The sequence below is a fragment of the Glycine soja genome, chromosome 4 (assembly GCF_004193775.1).
Source record: "Glycine soja cultivar W05 chromosome 4, ASM419377v2, whole genome shotgun sequence".
NCBI classification, from domain to species: domain Eukaryota; kingdom Viridiplantae; phylum Streptophyta; class Magnoliopsida; order Fabales; family Fabaceae; genus Glycine; species Glycine soja.
Genome location: NC_041005.1, coordinates 45,311,156 through 45,338,582, shown reverse-complemented (window position 1 = coordinate 45,338,582; position 27,427 = coordinate 45,311,156).

The following is a 27,427-nucleotide window of genomic DNA, read 5'->3' as shown; positions in this document are numbered from 1 at the left end:
ACACTTATTTTAGTATATTTTTACAGTCTCTTTTATTACATTCTTATTTTTCTCTTCTCATATTTTCTTATATATCATTCTCTTCCTTCTTACTTCAAAGAGTGTCGAATCATTCTTCATCGGCCCAAAGATAAAACGAAGTTTGTATATCAAAACTAACTTGTGAAAATTACATTAAAGTAATATAATTCGTTACATAAAAGACTTTCATGGCAGTAAAGGAAAAAGACTCTCATGTCTCTAACAAAATAATAAATTTTAATATGTAATGTAACTATTATTCTTTCAAAAACCGAAAACTATAATATTTAATATTATCAATATTAGTATTTTATCCAATATGTTAGACCAAAGAATATTAAGAACATCTCTTTTGGTTATGATCTGTTTTCTTTTTAAATTTTAGACACTTTGCCGTTTAGAATTTTCTGTGGATGGTAGGAGATGCTATAGCAGCCGACACAGTTACGCGGAAGTATGTGTTGGTTCCGCTGAAATATTGACTTTAATTTGAAGAGAGAAAAAGCTTATATGTCGATAATATTTTTTTTTATACAATCATCTAACTGATTATACATGATAACTTTATTTATTTTAAAATAATTATTTTAAATTAATTCAAAAAAAGATCATTTATAACTAGATAATAATATAAACCTTTTAATAAAAACTGTAAAACCTTAGAATTAAGTATTATCTGGTGTCGGTGGTTGTTTATGGTGAATTAAATTGAAAATCTTCATCGAGATAGGTATTCTTATTTAGTAGTACAACCATTTAATAATATCTCAAATAGGGCTATTTTTTTAATGAAATAGTCGAAGGAAAAAAAAAAGGTATTTTTACTACTGCTTTATAGGAGTAATAATTATTAACTTTAAAATTATTTATAAAATAAAACACTACTACATATTATTAATTTTTAAAATATATGAGTTTCAACTGTTTTGTTTTACATTTCGTTTATATTTCTTATTTCACAAAATAAAAGTATTAAAAATAGAATAATAAAACTATTTTTTATTTTAAAAATTATAAATGATTTAAAAAATATTAGTAAATTACTTTTAATTATTTATTAGTTAACAATGTATATTAATATGTAAATCCCCTAATAATACTGTATTCGATTCTAACAACTTATAAAAAGAGTATCGTTTTTTCTACAAATCACGAAACTGCTTTGCTCAAAGAGTTTGATTAATAATTAGTTGGCAACTATTTTGAAAGATAAGTTCTTGTCGAAGAAATAATTGATTATGTTATGTATATATGTAAAACAACAATAATTCCTCGCATGCACTAAGTATTTGTTAATTACTTTGGCTTAAAATACACGTTTTTTTTTCTTTGGCTTACCATACAAGTTGTTAATTATCATTGAGTATTTAATTTAAGGATCAATAACTTAAGAATAAATAGTATATGTGCTGATATATGATTATCTAGTTATATTAGAAATTAATAAAAACTCAACTTTTTTATTTATAAAAATTAAGGATAAGTATTAAAAAAATTTATAATAACTGATACATGTCACTTAACCAACTAAATTATACCTCCCGTACTCATAACTTATCTTAAATATAAATCTATTTTTAAGTTCTTAAAAAAATATAATGATTTTAACTTGAATTTTTAATATTATATATATATAATGAGGAGGGATCAAATTATAACGTGTAATTTTGATCAACTATTACATTATTTAATAATTTTTAATTGGATAATATTTTCTTAAAATCTATTGTTAAATTGAAAGTTCCTTTCACATAAATGATATATATATATATACACACACACATACAATTTCATATTAATATAAAATTATTTGTTACCTCATTCATATAGATCAACATCGATGTAATATAATTTTTTTAAATATACTAAAATATGGATCATTTGATTACTTTCAATTTTGACAAAATTCTCCTGACAATCTAGATAATACTTAGATATAATTCAACGGTTGAATCGATAAAACACACATTCTATATCAAGTTATAAATTTGTGTAATAGTTATTTAAGTTATACTGATGGATGAGGCCTTCCCTTAACAGCAGTGACACCACCAACAGAGGTGACAGAGCCGACGACAAGATGAACAACGCCACTAAGGGGAATACTTGATTTCTGGTCACTGACAACATCAAAATCTCCTTGACGGTGAAAAGGATCATCATTTGAACTCTCACTAATAGGGCAAACTTTCGGCTACAACATCCTACCCTTGTCAAAGCGCATAGAACCCTCCTCGGAATGAGACATGATGAAGAAAATAGGAGGGTAAAAAATGTGTACCTGGAAGGCAAGAAGGTGATTGAAAAAAAGAGATTAGAGAGACAGAGATGATCAAAGGATATGGTATTTAGCCATAGAAGAAAGCACAAAAGCAAAAGAGTGGGAGAAGAAATGTTTTCTCAACCTTTTTATAGTCTTCTGGAAGCTATTGGTGGCCAAAAGGTCGCATCCATTTAGACTGTTAGATCTTTCCTTTTGAAAGATAGATCAATAGTTGGGGATAGACACGACCTTTGGGTATCCCAACGACGTTTCAAAATTCAAAAGATGCAATCATTGTGCCTTTCTTGAAAATGTGCAAAAACATTAAATGCATCTGAATGAACATAACCATTGATAAGATGTCACTTTGAATTTTTAATCATTCAGACTCGGCACTAACTATTCGATTCCCTTTGTGAGTAAGTTGAATAAGTTGAAAACTTAGCCAAAAAGGACATCCCCCTTGGACTTGACTATAATTGGCCAGTAATTAACACTTGAACTCGGCTGGACGATAGCAAAGTCAAAGTTGAGGAGTTAAGATTATGTTTTATAAAGCTCACACAACCCCAACTTCAAAGCTTGAAGGACTTATGTACTACTTGGACTCAACAAGCCCCTGTACATGGTGGCCGACTGAGTAGGCTACTTGAATCCAGAAAATCTGTCAGATATAATGAATTGCACTAATTATTCATACGAGGTTTTGTGAAATTACATAAATTCTACTTTTTGAACATTGACAACAACCCTCTTTATAGGACAACATGGTGTAATGTTTAGTGCAAGAGTAGAAAAAACATTAAGATTTTATGTAATTTCATAAAACCCCAATGATAATTAGTGTTATTTACTCAATATTATATATAATATAATATATAGATAAATTATATATATATATATATATATATATATATATATATATATATATATTATACCACCGTGACAACATAAAGCAATTGAATGAGGAGATAGAAATACCAAGTTTTTCCACCTATCATCTATTATTAGAAAAAAGAAAAAATCTATTATGGCTATGCAGAATGAGGAAGGAAATTTCATTACTGATCCACAGGAGTTCAAGCATTTGGTAGTTCAATATTTCTAAAATCTCATTATAGCTCAGGGTGATGTGAATCCCTGACATTTCTAGAATGCCTTCCCGAAGTTACAAGGTGACTCCCTTAGTTATATTCAATCCACTCCATCAAACACTGAGATTAAAAATGCAATTTGACATGGACAAACTGAAGACACCAGGACCTAATGGTATCCATGCCATGTTCTTTCATATGCATTGGGATGTTATTGGTAAGTCAGTTTGCAAGCTAGTACAGAGCATCTTTTAAGAACCCACCAGGGTTGAATTGATTAATGAAGTGCATCTTGTTTTTATTACTAAGGTGGAGAACCCATCTATGCTCTCTCAATATCATCCTATAAGTCTTTACAACATGGTGTACAATGTAATTTCCAAAGTTATCACCAAAAGAGTTTGGGATTACATGAACTTTTTGGTACCCCCTTTCCAAGCTAGTTTCATTTCAGGAAAGCAAAGTGTTGATAATGTAGTGATTGCCTAGGAGATTTTTCATTCAACGAGGAAGCTAAAAGGTATGATGGTTGTGAAGGTGGATCTTGAAAAAGCTTACGATAAGCTTAGAAGGGAATTTGTCAGGCATACCTTACACGACATTGGTTTTCATGATCACTTTGTTAACTTGATTAATGTTAGCTCTTTGGCAAGTGTACCAAATCGCTCGTAGTAATAATTTCTCGGTAAGCCAAGTGTCGTACCACAGGGATTTTGTTGCACTTATGTGAAGTACTTTTCAGTTTGCAAGTTGTAAAATTCGTGTATAAAATTAAAGGCAATCCAAATCTAAGAAATTTAAAATTTAAAATAAAAGATAAAGATAATAGATAAGATAAGATAAAAGATTTAAAGATAAGATTAAAAGATAAAATTAGAAGATAAAATATTTAAATTGCGATAAGGATAACTACTTCTACGAAATTCAAATAAATCTAAATCTACTAAATCTAAATACTTATCCTAAAACCCAACAGTAAAATAAGGAATAACTACTTCTAAGAAAATCAATAATAAAAATAGGAAATAAAATCTATATATTAAAATCGCTAAAACCTGACAAGTCTAGTTAGCCTAGATATATGGATTTTGGATTTGTCTGTTATCAATACCAGTAAACTAATTCTGCCCCACATATATCCATCTACTTGCCCCTGATGCCTCACGATGACAAGCCTACCTTAATTACCTATCTTCCAAATGCCATTTGCGAAGACTCAATAACTAAGATGCATTAAGATTACATTCTAGATGTTTGCTAAAGCATGGGCATTGGGGCATTAAGTCATGCTAACCCAATGATTTCTTTCTTTTATTGTTCTATTAAGCGTTACCCTCTCCCGAGTGGCCTAACCCTTAAAACCGATTCACGCATTCATTCCTTATCCCTAATTAGGCTTTACCCTCTCCCGAGTGGCCTAAAGACTAACAGAAAATAAAGTTTGAAATGCAGAATAAATAAGAAAGAAAAGAAGATAAAAGAACCTGGAAGGAAAACCCTCTAAAAGATAACCCGATAATTTTTTCCTTTTAGTGTTCTATTAAGCGTTACCCTCTCCCGAGTGGCCTAACCCTTAAAACAAATTCAAGTATTCATTCCTTACCCCTAATTAGGCTTTACCCTCTCCCGAGTGGACTAAACCCTAACAGAAAGTAGGTTCCGAGATATAGGAAGTAAAAAGAAAGAACGGTAAATAAATAAAAGAACCTGGAGGGGATTCCTCTTTTTATTGATAACTCTTGAAATGCTTTATACATCATTGGTTTTTTAGGCCTGCCAGGCCCTAACTAGGGGATTAGCCACTCATGGTCATGAGGGCTTTACAATGAGAGGAGGAGTGAAAGAAAGAAAAGGAGTAAATGAAACCCTTAGGATAGGGGGTTCTATAGTGGTCTTTCTTAGGCTAACCCTTTTATTTATAGGTGCAAACTTGGGCTTGGGCCTTCGTAGTCACGCTGAGCGCGAAGCCTCACGCTCAGCGCCACGTCGCGCTCAACGCACGTCCTACGCTTAGCGCCTTGTTGGACTTGGGCTTCTTCTGTTTTCCTCTTTTTTTTTCTTTATTTCTGCCCCTTTTTGCTTGTTGTACCTCCCTTTTTTACATCTGCAATCAAAATTCGAAATTAATTAAATCTTTCCAAATTGAAGCATAAATAACTGCTAAATAATTAATTCTAAGTTAATTTTAGACCGATTTTCCACTATTAATTCACTATTATTTAGCAGTTATCAATTAATCATTGTATTGGGCGTTGTCATATGCAAATTTGGATTAATGGGGAGAAAACAACCACTTTCAGGCCTACCAAAGGAATTAGGCAAGAAGATCCCCTTTCTCCTTACTATTCGTGTTATGTACGGAAAGACTATCACATTTCATTCAAATGGAAGTCTATAATCACAATTGGAAGCTTGTTTCGCTTTTTAGAGGTGGACGTCAAATCTCACATATTTTCTTTATGGACAATCTACTGCTCTTTGGTGAGACTTCTTGTGATTAGATGAATTTTTTCCTCATGTGTTTGAAGATTTTCTGTGACTATTTAGGGTAGTGGTCAGAAATCAGAAAGCTAAATTGTGTATCTCCAAGAATATGCAACCTACTCTGCCTAATTCTATTTGTGATCTAGTTGGATTTTTTTTACTGCTGACTTAGGAAAGTATTTGAGGGTACCTTTACTCCACTCCAAGGTAACCAAAAATACTTACCAGTATATCATCCAAGCTACTCGCAACAAATTATCCTCTTGGAGAGCAAACTCTTAAAATTTTGTAGGTAGGGTGACCCTGGCTCAAGTAGTCATTTAGGCTTTATCAAGTTACACTATGAAGACTATTATTTTGCCTAAGTGTGTATGCCAATCTTTGGATAGCCTTATTTGGAGTTTTATTTGGAAGGGATCTACTAACCATTTCTTGCATACTATCTCATGGAAGAAATTTTGTAGGCCAAATGAAAAAGAGGACTTGGTTTTCGAGAGCTTGTTGACTTTAACAAAGTTATGATCATGAAGCTAGCTTGGGGGTTAATTCATAAACCAAATGCTTGTTGGGTAAGGGTTCTCAAAGATAAGTACAAATGTGGGATGGACATTATGCCAGAGGTTAGGGAGATTAAGGGATGTTATGTTGTTTGGAAAAGTATTTATTCTATGTGGGAGCATGTTCATAAAGGCCTTCTTTGGATTTTGAGAAATGGAAATTTGACATAGTTTTGGAATCAATTATGGCTCCAATCAAGAGTTATACTTAAGCAGGTGACTACTAATGACATCCTTGATTATATTATTCACCGCAATGTGAAGTCCTTTGTGCAAGAAGATGGTCGTTGGAACCTTAACCAGATCCAAAAAATGATACCCTATCATTTTTTGATGGAGATCTCTACAACATCTACTCCATGTGAAGATAATTCATGAGACCTGCCCACCTAGAGTCTCTCTCTAGATGAGGCCTTCTCTACCAAGTCAAGATTTTCTATAGTTGCAAATAATCATCAAAGTAGTGAAGTATTGAAATGGAAGAATGTGTGGCATTGGGAAGGTCTTGAAAGGATTAAATTCTTTATTTGGTCTCTCATCCATGGTGGCTTAAAGACCAATATTAGATGAGTCACTTATGATTTTACTGCAAATGCTTCTTACAGTATTTGTGGTATTCACTAAGAGTCAAATTTATACCTCCTTAGAGATTGTTCCTTTGCTAAAGTTGTTTGGAGAAGGCTAGGTGTCTTAGAGGAGTTTTTCTCTTTGGCAAATACCACTAACCGATGTATGACCAACATAAAATCAAAGAGAAATGGTAGTTTCGTTCATTGTGATTCTCATTTGATCTTTGGAATCACTATTTGGATGATCTAGAAGGACAAAAATACTAACATCTTTGAAGGGGTTCAACCTTTAGTTGTTGTTATTGTTGGAAAGATTACAAAAATTTTAAGTGAGGTTCAGGATTCAAGGAGCTAGCATATTATCCATAGTAATAAGAAATACACTTGAATTCACACTGGTTGGATTGCTCTCCCTTTTGATTGGCTGAAATTAAATGTTGATGGATCTGTTTTGCAGGGTGGCCACAAGGGTGCTTGTGGTGGCATTCTTAGAGATGAGAATGGGAATTGGATAGCTGGTTTCTTCAAAAAAGATTTGGTGCTTGTAGTGTTTTGTTTGCAGAACTTAGTGTTATTCTCTTGGCCTTGAAGTTGGCTTGGAAAATATGGATTTCAAAACTCTAGATTAAGGGTGATTCTACAATTAGTTTCCATATTATAAAGGAAACTCCATTCGTTCTACATCTTTATGCCCTTTTTTGAGGAAGATCAGGTTTTTTTTACAAAAGGATTGACAGATTAAATTAAGTCATACTTATAGAGAAGGCAACTATGGTGCAGACTATTTGGCCTTTAAGGGTCACATCACTCAACTTAGTATGATATGGTTTGACTCTCCTCATAAGCTCTATAATAAGCTTTTGTGGGCTGACTTTATTGGGGCTTTATTTCCTCATAGAGTGTGTTTGTAGTGATTCTACAATTAGTTTCCATCTTATAATGGAAACTCCATTCGATCTACACCTTTATGCCTTTGTTTTAAGGAAGATCAGAAGTTTTTTACAAAAGGATGGGCAAATTAAATTAAGTCATACTTATAGAGAAGACAACTACGGTGTAGACTATTTGGCCTTTAAGGGTCACAACATTCATCTTGGTATGATTTGGTTTGACTCTCCTCCTAAGCACTGTAATAAGCTTTTGTGGACTGACTTTATTGGGGCTTTATTTCCTCGTAGAGTGTGTTTGTAGTGTTCCTTCTCTTTATCATAAAAAAACATAAAATAAAATTAGATAGCAATTATTTTTTAAAAATTTTGCTCGTTATATTAACAATTGTAAAAAGGAAAAAAAAACTCAAGAAAAACAAAGAAATTGTCCAAAAAAAATATGGAAAGAGCATTTTTAGGTAAGTTAACTATAAGAATGTTTGGTGATGAAGGCTAAGGTGGGACACCTTAGTAGTTCTCCCATTGTGCATACGTGTTTATTAGTCGTTAGATTAGATACATTTAAAATCATTGGTATAGATTTTTTTTCTTTCTCCATTTTTTATTTCTCTCTTTTAGGATATGCCCATATTGCTTCTTCCTTCCTTTAACTTTGAGATCTAGAAGGTTTGTCATGCCACACCATGCTCTTCCTTTCTCTTCTCCCAAAAACGTGCAACCACAACTAAGTTTTTTTCTTGTTCTACTCAACATGCCATCTCTTCAACCTTTTCTTATCTTCTTTTGATCCCTTTTGTTTCATTTTTTCCTCCTACAGGGATATCATGATGGGTTTTGTTTAAAATCTATTTAGTGGATCAAAATTTGATTAGAGTTCACTTTGGTGTTGATATAGGTCTCTAGTAGTTAAACCTACATCAAAGGTAGAGAGAGATTATTCAAGAACATCAAAGTCCCTCCATTTAGTTTCTTCCACTAGAAAGTTTCAAAAGGTTATAGGGTAACGAAAGCTTGAAATAGTTTTAATGCTTAATTTGTGTGTTCTGCACTTGGAAAAAGGTTTATTTGGTGCAAAAAGATTCTTATTTGTTGTATATGGAGTGAAATTTGAATTGATATTGATTTGGAGGCTCTCATTCAGAGGTTCAAAGTTTTGCATAAATTGTTTCGTTTAAGTGAGAGGTCGTCTTCGCTTAAGGAAGACTAGTGATAGAGAGTGAGTTTCCTTTGGATGCATTTTTCACTTAAGCGAGAGAAATTCTAGCTTAAGCAAGTTATGGCTTAAGGAGAGAAAAAACTATCTTAAGCGAAAATTCCCAGAAAATGAATTGGTTTTCTAGGAGTAGTTTTGCTTAAGCGAGAAATAGGTGTTACTCAAGCAAAAATGTCTATAGTAAACCTTACTAAAATGGCTTCCAAATGGATATCAATTAGAATTATCACGTGGTATGAGGATTATGGAATGCCACAATTGGATGTTGAGTCCAAAAATTTTGGTGTTTTAATTATGACAAACCTTCTTAACACAAATCTTAGGTCTTTTGAGTTTATGCCTACTGATGAGTTTGCTTAAGTGTATTCAAAAAAGACAAGTTCTATAGAGAAAAATAATTAAAGCAAATTCATGGTTGTCATGAGTCATGCAGAAAGGATGATAAGCTTAAAAGCTCAAAAGAAGACTCAAAGTGTCCTTGGTTGTGTATTGTAATGAAAAATTCAACATGTTCATCAGATGAAGAGAAAAAATTCAAGTAATGAGAAGTAATCAACAACTAAAGGACAAGAAAAATGTTATAGACATAAAGATCTGCGCAATGAACATGACATGAAGAATAACATTGTTGCAACATACTTAGAATGGAATTTCATCAAAAGGATGAGTTCACTCTGGACATTGTATCTGAAGTTTCAGAAATGAAATTGAGTTGTTCTTGGTGGCTATGGAAATATTTAAGAAAGATCTTCAACTTTCTTGAACAAGTTGTGGTCTTATACAACCTAGATCATATACAAAATTGAGCCTGAAGTTGAAGACACTAGTCTTCTTGGACAGCTTGATCTGTGTACAGTAATTTGAAGATTTCTTGAGCTACAAAAATGAATTTGAGATGATATCAGTGGCATTATAAATATAATATAAAGACCTACATATTTCATGAAGAATTTGTGGGCTAATAAGGCTTGGATATTGGAAGAAAATGATCATAAAGATAAAGATGTCATTTTGTCTTCACAATATAACACAACTGCAATGCTTTTAAGATTTCTTATGTTGTAGTGGTCCAAATAACATGGGATCAGTTCCTGAATTTCAAGGATATAATTATCTACAACTTTCATGAACACATAAAAAGCTATTGTGGCCATTCAAAGGGTCAAAGAAACAAAAAACAATAGCAACCATAGCATGCTACAACAAGCACACACCAGAATGTTTGGAATACAAGTTTGTCATGCCATCTCATCAAAGTATTCCTATAAGAAAATTTTGTGGCTTTCCATCTACATCAAAGAACTATCTCAAAGCACAACATCATATGCAGGAAAGCTATGCAATCCAACATATATGCAAATGAAAGATATACGAAGAACAGAACATAAGAAGTATTCTGATGAGTTAAAAACAAGCTAAGAATGTATGTCTCAACTATGTTTTCAAGTGAGAAGCTTCCAAATATTTGAAAGAATCATATTTATTGATGTAGTCAATGCTTTCCTCTAAAGATATCAATCTTATCATGTTGCAAAGACATCAAGAAAACCTTACTTAGAAGATCTATCAAAGGCTACATCAAGCAAAAAACATCATAATGAAGTTGTTCTAGAGTCAACATAGAGTCTACATCTAAATGATGAAGAACTTGACTATAAAAAATAAACTTCATAACAAAGTTCAGAATGGCTCAGAATGAACCTCAAAGAAAACATTTGTTCTTCCATATGTTGTCACATATACAAAGGGCACATTAGAAGACTGAGGCTAATAACATCTCACTTTCCATATGTTGGCACACACACTGAGGGTATTTCAGAAAGTGAATGTTAACTGCATTTGAAGATGTACAAGTTGAAAGTTGAGGATTTCCTTGAGAAGATCTAGTGTGCAACATCAGAATGAAAATTAAAGATGCTTTATGAAGTCTAAACCAAGTACAAAACACTAACACAACAATAACAACCTTTTCATGTTACTTATGTTGAAGTATGCTACTTCATAATGATTTATGTTGTAATGAAGTGTTTAGATTGATGGAGTTGAGCTATCTACAATGTCATATCATGTTATCTTTGTCAGAAGGAACCTACATTAGAATAGGTCCTTTCTCAGCAACATCTGAATACAATTCTAATATACCTTCAAAAAATTGCTCAAAATTTGATTATTTGAATGTCAACATCAAAATGGACTTGTCAAAATGAGTTGTGACAGTTGTAAAGTTAAAAGAAGTATGTCTACAACAACAACAAAAAGTTACTCAACTATCATAACAGCTAGATAACAACTAGTTTGACATATAAGGCCTATAAAAGGATAGAGGAAAATTGCAAAACATGAGAGATAAGGTAAGAGATAACCTACACTATGCATAAACTAAATCCATCTCCTCTCCCCACTCCAAATGCATTCTGAGCTCAGAATGGCTGCAGCATAAGTACATACAACTTAGAGATTCAAAGAATTTTCACCCCAATGAGTGTTGTAAAGCTATAAAAAAAACCCTCAAACACATTCTCCTTGTTTGTAATATGTATGTATCCCAAATTAACCATGTAGGTTAAGTTTAGGTGTGAGAGAAGTGATAGGGACGACCCATGGAAGGTGGATAGCTTAGCAAGAGTCTCTAAGATAGCAACCTGGAGAAGAGTGGAATAATACTTGGGTAGCCTGAAGAGGTGAAAGAAATAATTTTATTGTCTCTCCCATGACCAAGTAGGTGTGGTGGTTGAGTGAGTTTTGCTTCCCAAGAGTGAGGAGAATCATTCTATGGGCTAATGCCCCCTAAAGAGGTGAAAAATATTTGGATTATCTTTCCCATGGTGTTGTGGTTGAGACAGGTTACCTCCAAGCCAAGACAAAGGGTGGTGCTGTGGTGAGGGAGATGTTGTGAAGTCCAACAAGTGGTTAGCAATTGTAAAAGTAAAGCATGTTGTTGATTGTGTTAGTGAAAATCTCATCAGTTTGGGCGAGGACTAGACATAGCCCAAGGTTGGGATGAACTAGTATAAAAATCCTTGTGTTATATTCTCTATTCCTTTCCTCTTCAAATTATGTTATTTTGTTGTCATAAATATTGCATTTGCATCAAAAAGTTCCGAGCAACAAAATGACAAATATCAGAATGTATACATAAGAAGATTTTCATAACAAACTTAACTATTTTGTAAAATGGCATATCTAAACTAAATCATGTTTATGATAATAAGATTTGTCTTAGACCAGTTCAATCATATGCATCAAAGTATGAAAGCTTTCATAAAATATGAAAATGATTTTGTACATGCAAAGCTGGAAACAACATTCTGAGTAATAACTTTCTGAGCACAACATTCTGAGTATTGCATCCGTATAATATAAACTAATTTTTTCATAATAACAGTATTATGAGAAATGTTTTTATTTATGTAATAAACCTCTGAACATAAGCAAATATTCGTTCACACTAGGTTATCATTATCATATAAAACATTTCATGATGAGTGTTATGACTAACCACATAGAGAGCTTAGCTATCAAAATGCTTGAAGCTCTATGTCAAGACTTTCTAAACACCAAGGAAATCTTGAGTAAAAGTGTTGAAAGGTTAAAGTTTCAAGAAAGATTGGCAAAGTCATAATTCAACCCTCCTTCTTGTGACATTTTGATCACTTCATTGGATTTTAGAGCTATGTTATGAATTTCACATTTACTGAGGATTGATGATGTTATAAGGTAAGGAGTCAGAGTGTGAAATGCCTTACTATATGGGTTCTTAAGCATATTGTTTATGTAAATGGTGAATTTATAATAGAGAAGGAATTTGTGGTATTATAATTGATGAATGTTGTATGTGATTGGTTGAATTTATACATATGACAATTTATAAAATCAATTGTAGGTCTTCCCTAAATGGTCAGATAATTAAACTATGTTAATGGATGTATCTATGTTAATCACTCGAAGGTGAAAATCTCCTTTGAGTCGCATTTGCATAACATATCATGAATGCATTTACATATGAATATCATAATATGAAATGGAATTGGTTAATGAATGATAGTGAAATTATTTGATTTATGATTGTATACTTAAAATTCTCCTATGAGTTAATTTTATCCTATCCTCGTGTCCTTATATAAACTATGTTTTTTTACATATAACTAAGCATAACCTTGCATTTTGTGTTTGTGATTGCGATTGAGTGACTACAAATTCTACAATGATTGTGTGTTTGACACGAGAATAGATCCTGTTGATGTTGCAAGATATGATGCAATCCCTTAAACATCTAGATCTTAGTGGTGGACTTGAAGTCTACTTTTGTTACTTTATGTATATTATGTTAGTGGCGACCAACTGAGGTTTATATTAAAATATTTTGCTTGTTATAAATTTTTCCTTAATACTTTGCTTGTTATAAATTTTTCCTGAAAGTGAATCTTTTTGTAACTTATATTTTTTTAGTTAAAATTTTGCAATGCCATAAGATTACTATTCTTATATTTTAGTGATGAACAATACTTGATAGATACAAAAATATGTTTGAAAGAGCAAAGTCTATAGGTGTTTTTATAATAATTATAATAGACTATTAGTTATAGTTAAATGTGTAATGAAGATACTCTAACTCCACCGCATAATAGTGTTTCTCTTCGTGCAATCTGTCTCTTCCCCCACTTCCCACCTAAGGCAACTCATGCTTTCCAAGTAATACTATTACTTGTATAAATTAAGTGTGTATATTTGTGCTTGGTTTTATATATAAAACTTAGCAGAAACTTAATTTAATGTTTAAAAAAGTCTTTCATGTTTGTATTCCATTATGTCTAATAATTTTTCAACAGATAACTAAATACACCCTAAATAGTAAATACTCAATTTAGGAACACGATGCGCGTTGGGATCCACTCATAGATTTATTTTGTTTTTTGTTTACGCAAAGAAGATTCATATCATGCACCGGATTCCACTCATAGAATTAGCACTTGCATTTCTCCACGTCTCCCTCTTGTGTCTTTTTTTTTTTTTTTTCCGGTTGTCATTTTGATTATATTTTATAAGCTATTTTAATTAGTTTTAAATTTTTTTATTGGTTAAAAAAATTATTTGATTATTTAATAAATAATTTTTTTAGTAACTTATAATATTTTTTGAAATGTTATTTGAAATAACATTTTTTTAAAACATTAAATTTTAGTTTTTTTTATATTTTCTTACATTTTAATATTTAATATATTTATCTAATTTTTTAGTTATTTTTTTCAAATAAATTACGATTTTTTTTTCATTTTACATTTTTTATTTACTTCAACCGTTAATTTTATCCAACACTAATTATCTAATAAGTTAACACTAACTTTTGAGTTTTCAAATAATTTTTCAGTTAATTTTATTAAATATAACCTTTTTTTGAAATTTATATTTTATCGAGAAAGCTACCTTTTATTATGGAACGTTCGGATGAAGGGCAATAATCAGAGAAAATAGAAAATAAAATAATCATATTTTTTATTTGATTATTTTAGAAAAAGAAAAGAAAAATCGACTGATTAAATTTACATTTTTCCTTACTTCTACTTTTTCTTGAATTCAATTTTCATTTTTTTTCTATTCCTTTACTTTCTTTCCATCCAATCAAACATACCCTAATTTTCAAACACATCATGTTCATAATTTCAAAAGTATGTACAAAAGGCCTACGGATCATTTATAAAGTACACTTTTTAATGAATGGCAAATTTTATGGCCCATTTATTTTAATATTCAATATAGTACATTGATAATATTATGGAGCTGTGTACATAATTTTAATAAAAATAAATAAATCTTTCAAATTAAACTTTTAATAGTTCCATCATGTGATTAGTTTATATTTATTTCTCCCTTTATATTTTTTTATTAATATATTATACATCTATTTTTTATTCTGTCACCTTTTCAAAACGTGATAAGATAAATTCATTAGTGATGTACAAGAAAACATTGTTCTTGTCAATATATGATATTTCTATTATAACCATTAGTCCATTACGATCCAGCGTTTTACAATCAAATCCAGAAACATGCATATGATTTAGCATAATCTTGTTTGTCCTACTAGACGATGTGACAGTATGTAGGTCATAAGCATTAATGTATGTTGATTTTCAGCAATAATTTAATATCAAATCATTAAAAATTTAACAATCTTAATTCTCATTTAGAAAAATCTCTCATTCAATTAAAATAATAATTATTTGAGGTCTAGTAATTTAAATAATTTCTAAATTTTATATTAAGTATCTTATTTTAAAGAAAATTCCTCTCCTTTAATTTTTTTTTTTATAATTTTTTAAAGTGGATCGGAATATCACAAAAATTTAACATAAAAAATCACAGTACGTACCCAAAAACAAAAATGTGAAGAATGACTTGGAGGGTACTGGACTCTATAGGACATTGTCGTTTTCAAATGGTCCCAATCAGAGACAACTAAAAAGCTTCCTTTTAAAGTGATGATGATCGAGAAATGATAGCGAAGGTAAAGCATTGGAAAACCATTTATTTCCCTTCATCCTTCCCCCAAATGATTAGGCCCAAGAAAAGAAAGATAGACAATAATAAAATTAAAATATATTTCAGGTCCTCAACAGCCTAAAATAACAATCAAGGACACATGGTTTGTGTTTCAAATAATTAAAAGTTACAATCATTAATTTGATTTAGATTAAATTAAACTGACTTAATTCAATTTAAAAAATTATTATAAGAAGGATAAAGTTAAGATGACTTTTTAAGATGTTTATGAGGCACTGTCATTGAAAAAAATAGAAAATGTATCTCAGTAGTCAGTAGTATTTTAGCTTGTGTAATGCATAGGAATATTGTTTATTTTATATAATAAATAGCTATTTTGAATACATAAATTATATTATTATTAAAATTCATAATAAATAAATGTGTCCAATATAATTTATATGTTATATGTATGCTAAATAGTTTATATTGTCCTATAATGTTATTTAATTTTTAATTATTGATAATTTATTTTAAAATATTAAATTTTAATTTAGAATTAAAGAGAAAAAAAAGATAAATTGAAATAAATATAAAGTTAGAAAAATCTCTAAAAATATTTTTATTGATAAAAACTTTTAGAAATGTTATCGCTAAATAATAGTTGATAAATATACTCTTATTTAATATAGTTATTTCAATTTATATAAAGAGAAAATTTTAATTGTTTCATTTTCCTTTTTAAGATTTGTGTTGTTAAGATCATTTAGCTACGGATTTTCGTCACAACACCATCATAAAATTTGTTATGCAAAAAGTCTAGCATTAATCTGTCGTCATTTATATTTAGTGACGAAAATTTGCTGGCTAGTGTTGTTAATATGCAATTGAATTAATTCCACGGTTATTATGTCACAAATTGGTTGAGACACTTTTGCAACTATCTCTACTAATTTGTTGAATTGTGATTTTTTGAGTGTACATTATTAAATAGCATTGTTAATTGATAATATAACATAGATATTAATAGTTCATTGAGTTATTATAATAACAAAGAGTCTGATAAACTAGTTATATATAATCTTTTTGTCATAAATTATATTTTAAATTCCTCATCAATTAGTCAATTATTTTAAATAAATGAAAATTTAAAATTTTAATTTACTAAAAAAATGTTTGTCTTGTCAGATTCTTTAATTATGTGACAAGTAAATGAAGTATTAAAGTTATTATACTATTTTATAATTTAACTTATTATCTGACAATAGAGACTAAAGATAAAATAATTAAAATACTAAGACCAAAACAATTTTTTTAAGAAAATTAAAATAAAATCCTATTTAATATTTTATTTATTGTGTGTGCGTACGTGTATGCAAAAACAAGATGAACAAAATAAAGAACGTGAAAAGAGAGTTCTATGAAGTACTAGATAACTAAATAGTCTAAAATAATGTTTTTAATCATTAGACTAAAACAAATTTTAGTAAAAAATGAAGGATAAGTATATATTTTAGCCTTAATTATATAAAAATATTGATCGTGTATAATGTACAAATTAAATTATTTATTTGTTAAATAATAAATCAAATTATGTAAATGTTATGTTTTATCTAATAAAATTTACTCATAATTTCATAATATTGATTAAATTTTAACCGATAATAAAAAAAAACTTAAATATATTGTTATTCTCAATAAAATTAGAGTTAGTCTTTATAAAAAAAAATTCTTTATTTTCATTCCTAAAAATTTGAAATTTCTGTTTTCATCCCTATTACTAAGTAGAACATGTTAACTAGCTACTTGTGTATGGAAGATCAAGTGACCATCATTGATAGCTTCCACTAGTGTGAGTTTATCTACCTTAAAATTTATAGATTTATAAATAAACGTTATTTATCTATCTTAAAATGGACTTTAGGGACAAAAATAATTATTTCAGATTTTGCAAGGATGAAAATCAAATAAAAATATTTGATAGACTAAACTTAAAATTTTTTATTTTATAGGAATTAAAAATAATAATTTTAAATTTTAGAAGAATAAAAAATAAAATAAAAATTATAGGGACCAAATTTAAACCACATCCATTTTATAAAGACAAGAACATATTTAATTCTAATAAAAATGTTATAAAAAAAATATACTTTGTTTGCTAACGTAGAAAGAATATAGTAAAGATTTTTTTTTAGGGAATGAATATACTAAAGACTTTATTTTGAAAGAGTATACTAAAGATTAGGATATTGTTAACCCCACTTTTATAACTAACACTCTAACATATTTAATCCCACTAACAATCTAATAAAACTAACAGTTAGCATAAAATATATCTTCTCTATCTCATTATAATTATAGATTTTTTTATAGATTAAGAAAAATTAATAAATAAATAAAAGATAATAATAATTTTATAAAATTAATCATATTATCATTAATTTATTTTTAATTTTTGTAACCCATATTATTAATATTATAAGAAATATAAATAATTACGTTACATTAAAAAATTAATATGATAATTATTATAATTTTTTTTATATGACAATTACTATGAAACAAAGAGTAAAAATAACTCTTTTATCTTCGTAGTCATCTCCAGTCGTGCAAGATTATTAGTGGAAAACATGAATCTTGTTACATTCTTGTCATTGTTAACTTCAAGTTTGGGTTATAAACAAGTATCATTGCTTGATTATGATGGGAAGTTTAAAGATTCTTTTGGTCCCTCTCAATCCACTAACAAACAAGTCAAAAGTTGCAATTAGACTGCCCTCAGAGGAAAATACCTTCCACATGTTTGATCAAAAAATTAAAAGGCTGAGGAGATTAGACCTAGCCACACATAATTATAGTTCCATAAGTTCCTAATTCAAAAAAAATAAAAAAATTGGGGTCCAGTTGGTACTCTCTTTTAAGTAATAAAGGCTATAACTTAAGTAAAAAACATCTATAACTTTCATAAATGATTTTTTTTCGCTTAACTATATTTTAGTTTTAGATATTTTAATTTATACGTAATTTTTTATTATAACTGTTTCTATTTAATTCTCAAAAAAAATTAATTTTTAAAATATTATTACTTTAACTTTATTTAATAATTAATGAAATATAATGTGACATTAATTTTAATAAATAAGAAATTATGAGAATTAAATATAAGTAATCAAAACTATCGAAACCAACATTAATATATATATATGTGTGTGTGTGTTAAAGTATGAAAACAAAAAAAACAATTAAATTAATTTTTTATTTGTATGGTGTGAAAGTATTCGGTATGTTATTCTATTAAATAGTTTAAAATATTTTAAAAAATTAGCATTAAATGAGTTCTGTTTTACATAAGAAACATTTTTATGTAAAATGATTTTAATATTTTTTTATTCAATGTCATGTACTTTTATCGTCTCAAAATTAGTGTTATTCTAAGTTATTTTATACATATTGAAAAAATTTAATTTTACAAAACTAATATTGATGTTAATATTAAATTGAAAAATTAAAATAACACTTATTAGATATATTAGCAGAAAAAATAATTAATTTTAGATTAAAAAACTAAAATAAAATTCATTTTAAAATAATTAATTTTTTAAATGCCATAATTATTTTGAGGCGGATGTGAAGTATTTGTGGACATATGTTAGAGATATTCTTTATAGATTTATAGGAATAACTTTTTTTTACTATTTATTTTATCATATTTGGCATAAAATTCATAACTTTTTTTTCTTTCAAAAAACAATATGATGTTCATTTTCGAAAAGGTGTACGGAAATGAGTTGGATTACGAAGCACCCTCATTAATATCCTTATGATTCAAATATGGTCCACATGGTTCTGCTTTATTATTGATCATAACCTTTATTATCTTATAACCTTTTATTTGTAAGTAATTGACATATATAGATAGGAAAATGATGTATCGACATCAACACGCTAGATATCTAAAGAGAGAAAGAGACCACAAAGAGAAATATATAAACATGATCGGTAATATAATATAATAAAAAATAAAAATTTGAAAAATGGTAATTCTTAGTAACGTGGTATATATTTGAATTGTCGAAATGTCTAAATATAAGTATTCACATAGATAATATAGTAAATAGCTTAATATTAATCGGTGCTTGACAGAAGTTAGTTAAAGAATTTAATTTTTTTTATAAAAAAACATCGTTGATATATTTTTATCATGATTTTGAATGTATTTTTGGTTTAATTTTGAATAAAGAGTTATTATTAATTATTAATTTATAACCAGAATCATGAAGATAACAATGCACACACGTCACTCATATCACGGCACAGCTCATATGGCCAATGGGTGTTGAAAAACTTTAATGTCTAGAGACACCGCCAAAGCACCTCGCAAGACGTTATTCATTTTTATCTTTTCCAGAAATTTAAATTGTAAAATTATAGTATTTTCTTTGAAAAGTTCTCGACAAGAATTTAACATTAATAACAATTTTATTTATTTGTTTTGAACTATTTTAAGTATACTTTTTTTTTTGTAAGGAACTATTTTAAGTATATAATATGCTGATTTATACAATTTTTTTCAACAATAATCCAATGCATTTAATCTTATAAAATTTTAATAATAAGAAACTAAAATGCTACATTTGTTTTCTCTATCTATCACTTTTAAAAATCTCACTAGAATCGGTTTAATGATTAGAGTTTTGAGTACTTTGTACAAGATTCTATATTTAAACCTTATAATTATCATCGTTAAAAAAATTGTGGCATTGAGCCATGATTAATTTGAGTTAGTTGAATGGAATTATTTGAGGGAAATAAAAAAAGTTGAATATGCATTTTTTTTATTTAGAAAACTTGAATTACAAATTAGTCGGAAAAAAAGAAACTCCTTATTGGATCACTTACATTGAACAAATATCCTAAAAGAAGTGCCTCAAGTCTTGCTTGATTAATTTCAAATTTATAGAAATTAATATTAATTTATCTTATATAATATACAAACTAAAATACTACTATCTCCGTCCATAATATTTTTTTAAGAAAAATAAGTAAGTTGCAAAATATTTTTCATGTTATCTTTTTAATGTAACATTAACCATTTATGCTCCTTAATTATAATATTAATGATGGACAAACAAAACTAAAAATGGACTAATGATTGTAATGGTTGTAAGATTAATTTTATAAAAAAAATATTTTCTTTCATCTATTTATTATTTTGTAAAACAACCTAACATAGAAATTATAATGGATGAAGAAAGTAATAAATTATTAAAAGAGGTGAATTTTTAATATGATTTTGTAAAAGTTTATGGGTGATTTGATCTTTATCAAAACTTTTGTGGAAAAAAATCTTTATCAAAACTAGTTTAACATGCTAATTACGAAAAAATAATTACACCATACTTTTAAGAAACAAAAGCTAGGAAAATATTTTAAGAGAAGAAATGCCAAGATAATATCTTTTGTTAACTTTTTTTTTTACACAAATCTATTGTTAACTTATTCATATGAATTCAACTCTTTTTTTTTTTACTTTTAATTTTTTTTTATTCCAAATCAACTCCTACCAACTTTAAACTAGTTATAAAAGCCCAAAGAAAAATAAAGTAACTTTAAAATGTTTTTAATGAGTCTTACATTTAGAGAATCTTGTCCAAATAACGCGTAACACACACCACCACACAATTCATTTCAGATGCCTATGTTGGCTTAGATATCCTTAACCTGACACCTTGTCAAATTGTTGACTATTTCGAGCATGGTATCTGAATTTTCTCACTCATATATTTGGGAACCAACCCAGCACCCACTCCCTAAAATCATGTCATTTCCTTGAACATATGTATGACCCTTGTGCAAACAAAAAACACTCAATGTGAATCACTCCTTGATGAAACATATTAGAGTGGCCCCATTCAACTACCAAACATGTTATTCCTCCAATTTTTAAAAACCACCATAACTTTCTTCAAGTACGTTCATTTCATATATACAAATGATTACTCTGCCAAAAACTTATTTGAACATTGAAGTTTCTACAAGTAGTAATCTCTCTCTCCCCCTCTTTAAGTACAATTAATGGTCGCACTTAGATTATAATCTATGACCTCATACATTAGGATCTAAACTCCCATCACTAGGCTGATTTTAGTGGGTTAGTAACCCCGACTCTTTCATGACATGGACAAGGCTCCTGCGTAATATCAATCCATTCATGTAGTAGCCTATTATAATTAATGTTAGATAAGAACAAAACTCATATGTAGTTTTGTTTAAAATGAATTCAATACCAATTTTTGTATTCAAAATCTTTTTTAGAAATGAGTCAATTATTTAAACACTTATATAAGTTCCTGCCATCTTATTTTATCAAACAACCATCTTTTAATTAGCTAAACATGATAATATAAAGGAATTAGAGAGTCTTATCGAATCATTTGTAGATTTTCTGTCCAGCAAGCGTGCGTTTATGTACTTCTCATGCTAGTGCGCGACTGTATTAAAGGCTGGGCCAGGTTTTGGGCCCGTATCTTTTGTTTTTAATTATCTCTTGACCAAAATAAATAAGTAAATAAATATTACGTTTGAGTTCTATTTTACAACAATAACTATTTTTTATCTCAAATTTAATCAAAATAGGAATTAAATTTAAAAGTTCAATTGATTCTAAAATACATTATATTAATGGAATTTCGTTAGTGTGAGGATGTTTGAGTTTTAGAGGTTACCAACACAATTTTTTTTTTCTTTCCACATAAACACATTTTTAAGTGAATTGTACAAATTTTTAACAAGCCTTAACCGTATAATTTCCTATAATTTAGGGCATATAGTCGTGGCTCATTGTATCCCTATAATATGTCATTAACTAAGACAAGGAATCTAATGGAATCAACAACTTTACCAATTTAGCCCAAAACGAACTTCCTTTCCCCCACATATTGCAATCTTATTTTATTTTACTATTCTTTCTTTGCATTTAGTATAATGCTACTATTATTATATCAATATATGAGCAGTGAAGTCAAAGCCTCAAAGGACATGAACGGCATTCATTAGTAGCAGCAATGCAGCATCATGATTACTACCGTCTACCAATATATTATCATTGTCATGATGTTGGTTGTTATAAGCGGAAGGAATATTAGAAATTTCTAGCTTTTAATAATTTTAAATGTAAAAGATATCTTAGGAAAAAGAAATCGTATGAACAATAAAACACTTTCCGTGCAAATCGTGCATGACTTCCTTTAAGGGTACGGTTGTAATTCTCTTTTGATGTGTTGAGTCATGTTTTTGCATTCATATCTGAAATCTTCTTTCAAGCATCGAGAGAGGTATTGCGAATGTTTTTTTATACTTATCAAAATCTGGAATAGAATAATGTTGGGGTTGACATAGTTAAGATAGAATCCACGATTTTCCACGTCGGATTTACAGATGTCCTCCACCGAGAACATGAGGAAAACCTACAAAAACAAATGACTCCTTGATTGTTGGAGTTGTTACACTGGAGTAACAATTCTTATAGATAATATGTATCTACTAGATAAGTGGAGTGTTTGTAATTTGAACAGAAGATAATAACATTATCATTAGGATTCAAATATATTAACAGCCTATCGACCCAATAGCCCAACTAGTAAGGGAGTTGTGTCCATGCTCTTGTAATAGGGCTGACGATGAGGGTAGACATGTATATTTCAATGCCACATCATTTTGTGGAGCCCGAATAGTACATAAGCCCCACAAGCTCTGAGTCTGGCTTGTTGGCCAAAGAGATTGTCCGACATTGAAAGTGGTAACCCTGACAAGTATGAGCGTTACGGGATATTTCTACTAAGTTGTCTAAGGTGAATGCACTTTTCGTTTTGCATGCAAAGTCAGTCATTCCATGTGAAAAATCTTTGTATTTGACAATCCCACCCTTTCTGACCGTTAGAGGGTGCATTAAAAGGGAGACATTTCATTTTTCTTCTGACCGAGCGTGTGTTATGTGCACACATTACTTTTGCACATGTGTCACTCTATGAGAGGACACGTCTTAAATACATGTTCGTAGGCTAGTGGAGTTACATCGTGGCACGGGATTTTAGGGTGTTGTTTTAGCTCCCGCCAGTTACTGAAGGGTCGCGTCTTCATTTAAACAAGGTGTGTGTCAAGTCTTCGTCATCACACTTAAGCACCTCTTTTTCTCTTCGTCTCTATAACTTCTCGCTCCGATCGTTGTGTTCGTTGTGTCTTCGCTAAAGAACTTTCTTTCGTACTTCATTCCTTCCTTTTGATTTTCTTCTTTACTTCATGTATTCTTCATTTCTTAGTCATGTATTTTATTTTCGATTCTGCTTTGGGTATAGACGGAAGTGATTCTGGGGGTTCCATCCAACAATCCCTGGTGGAACGGTAGGTTGTCCCAATTGATGATTTCTCATCAGAGGAGACACACCCCAAGGCTTCCGACAGTGGGTCTTCCTCTTTCGAGAGGTTCCTGGACCAGCGCCATGTCGACGAGGGTAGCTCTCGACCATGTGAGAGGGTTCCACCTTTTGTTACTCTTTTGGAAGAGGAACTCATCCCCGTCATGACAATCCTTCTCTCTTCTCCTTCGACGGCTTCAGGAAGGGGTGACAATGGTGTCGTTAGGGTTTTGCCTCGTAACAGGTGTAGCCATAGCATCGGGACGTCCTCGCCTCCTCCCTTTGTTGTTGATTACGAGTGGGTGAGGGACGATGTCCTGAAGTATCAGTCCTTAAAAACATTTGTTATGAGCATCGCGACTCTGTGGCGCCAACTGGAGCTAGCCAACCCAAGAGATTCCTGCAAGATGACTGTCCAGGCTTACGAAAAAAATGAGTTTCCGTTTATGCGGGCAGTGCCGGGTTGTCCACCCTTTTTCAACTTGACCCTTCCCCTGAACTCCTTTCAATGTGCCCTGCTGGAGCATCTAAACATTGTGCCATCCCAGCTTCATCCTAACAATTGGGCAATGGTGAAAGGCTTTTGAGGTCCTGTGTCCATTTTTCAACATTCGACCTAGCGTGCCTGTGTTCCTTTAGTTCTTCCAGATGAAGCTGACATGGAAGATAGGTTAGCTGTCGCTTAATAGCGTATCCAAGAAGATGTTCGAGTTCTACTCGAACGTGTTTTGTAGGTTTAAGGATCATTTTTTTTAGCTCATGGTGACCAATGTCATTGCTGACGGGTTGTCGTTGATATATAATTGAACAGTGAAACTCATTTCCCTTTTTACTGGCAGTTGAACCCCTTAAGGTTCAAATCCTTTGATGAGGATCTAATGACCCTGGTGGACAAAGCCATTGTAGAGAAATTTCCAACCTCATTGGACGCTCGGACTATCTTGTCTCTTCCTTCAGTAGACGACCCTCTCACTGTTCTGGATGGTAAAGCATTTTACCTTCCTTTTTTCACGTTAGTTTTGGCATGACTCTATCTAAGTTATTATGTTTTCATCTATTTTCTGCAGGTATGATGGACAATTTTGAATGGCAATCGTTGGTGAAGTAGGTTGGATTTGTTGGAGATGATGTACCTCCTCCTCCTTTTCCATTCCTGAACCTGCTGCTGGAAAAGGGGGTCAACCTAAGGCCAGAGTCAACCCGCCTTGGGATTCCGAGGCTGGTGAGGATGAAGTTGTCGAGGTTGCGCCCGACGTGCCACCACCTATTCCTACCAAAAGGAAGCACGATGAAGAGGATAGGGGGTCCGGTCAACACAAGAAGTTTAAAGCCCCTTTTAGCCTCCGAGCCATGAAATAGGTTACCAGGTTGATGTTTGGTTCGAGTTGCCTTACTCCCGCTAGCTCTCAGGGTCCACCTTAGGCGTCTTTGATTGTCCAAGTTGTTGCTGCCACCGTAACTATTGTTCGACCCTTTAGTGCCTCCATCTGCTCCCACTCAAACAATTCCTACTCCTCCTTCCTTCACGCCTGCTATGTCGACCCCCTCGGCTGCTCCTACTACTACTCCTCTTTCTTCCACTGTCATGCCATTACTTAGTGTCGGTGTGGCGACTATGAGTATGTCAGCGGACTTGCCTCATTCCTCTTCAGCCTTGTTAGGTTTAGCTATGATTGTCTTGCCGTCAATGACACTTGCCTCCTCTTCTTGCCCAAGTATCTCACTAGACCATGTTTATACTTCTTGCGACACAAATTCTATGTGGAAAATTGGCTACAGACCAGAGCAGAGGACTCCTAGTGACTATGTGTCCCTTTTTTACCAAAACCTCATTCGGTCAATTGGGGTACAAAATTCAACCGATGCTACGAAGGTCTTCCTTTAGAGGAGTGTGAAGATTTTGGAAGAGAATATTCAAAGGCACCAAGAAGCTCTAAACAAAGCTGCATTTTTAGAGGCTGAGGTCACTAAATGGAGGGCCAATGCTTGGACTGTAAAGGATAGTGAATTGCTTGACGAGGAAGACATTGATGTTGGGGAGGAAGATGTTGGCGAAGAAGATGATGGGGCCAATGTTCAGGTCATATTTTCTTTACTTTTTCTTTATTTTGATGGTTTTATAACCATACTGGCCTTGTAACTTTGAAGATATTTCTTCTTTTTTTAATGCATTTCCTTTTTATCGTTGTCATAACTTGCTATGTTGTGAATTTACTTGCATATTTGATCTTTGATACTCATCGTAGAGTGATGAGAATGGTTCTCTGTTAGGTGTGATTTTTCCTTTCCTCAAGAGCCTGTATGAAATAAAGAACGAGATAACGTCTTAACATCTCGGGTTTAATTTCAACCTGGTTGAAAGTATTGTCAATCAACTTGGTGATGTTCCCTTTTCACTTTGTGGAGCTTCTTACCTAAGGCCGTAAGGACTTACTTTGATTTCATTTTACCAAGGGCGGAAGGCACACCAAGGGCGGACCTTGGATTTGACGAGCCTTAGAGATTTGTCGAGGCTCGCCAAGGGTGGAGCTTGAATTTGATGAGCCTTGGAGAGTCGACGAGGATTACCAAGGGTGGACCTTGGGTTTGATGAACCTTAGCAAGGTCAATACATACACAAGAAGAATTATAAAAACTGAAAGAAGAGAGAACTTTATTCAATTTTATCATTTGAGTACAAATTTCCTTCATTCCCTAGGTGTGCCTTGTTAAAACCTCTTAAGCCAAAACCCTGATTTTTCTATTTTGGGACAAAAGACTTGAGTAAAAAAAAGAGTACAATACTTGGTCTTGTCATAGGTAAACTAAGACAGAACTTTAGATGGGTAGCATTCCATGTTCTTGGAATTGCTTTACCATTTAATTCCTATAGCCTGTATGCTCCATTGTCTAAGCTTGCCACGACCCTGAATAGGCCTTCCCAGTTGGGCCCTGACTTTCCTGCTCGTGAGTCTTTCCTTGCTTCACCTCAGACTCGCCACACTAGGTCTTCAGGGTGAAAGGCCTTAGGTTGGACCTTGGTGTTGTATCTTCTTGATGCTCGAAAATTGGTGGCCTTTTCCTTGATTCTTTCCATCTCTTGGACTTCGTCCTTTGTCTCTAGTTCCAACCTCATGTTTTATTTGTTCTGATGTTCCTAGAAAAAAAACCTCCTCATTGACAGTTCCCTAACTTTGACAAGGATCATGGCATCTGTGTCGTATGTAAGGCAGCAAGGAGTTTCATTGATTGTTGTCTGAGGTGAACAATGATAAGCCCAAAGTATGCTAGGAAGTTCCTCCTTCGACAGACTCTTTAACTTGTCGAGTCCTGTGCGTAAGGCTTTAAGGATAACCCTGTTTACTGCCTCCACCTGACCGTTGGTCTGAGGGTGTTCAACATAAGTCACGAGGTGCTTGACACTTAGCCTCGATAGGAATTCTTCATAAGCTTGAGCTTTAAA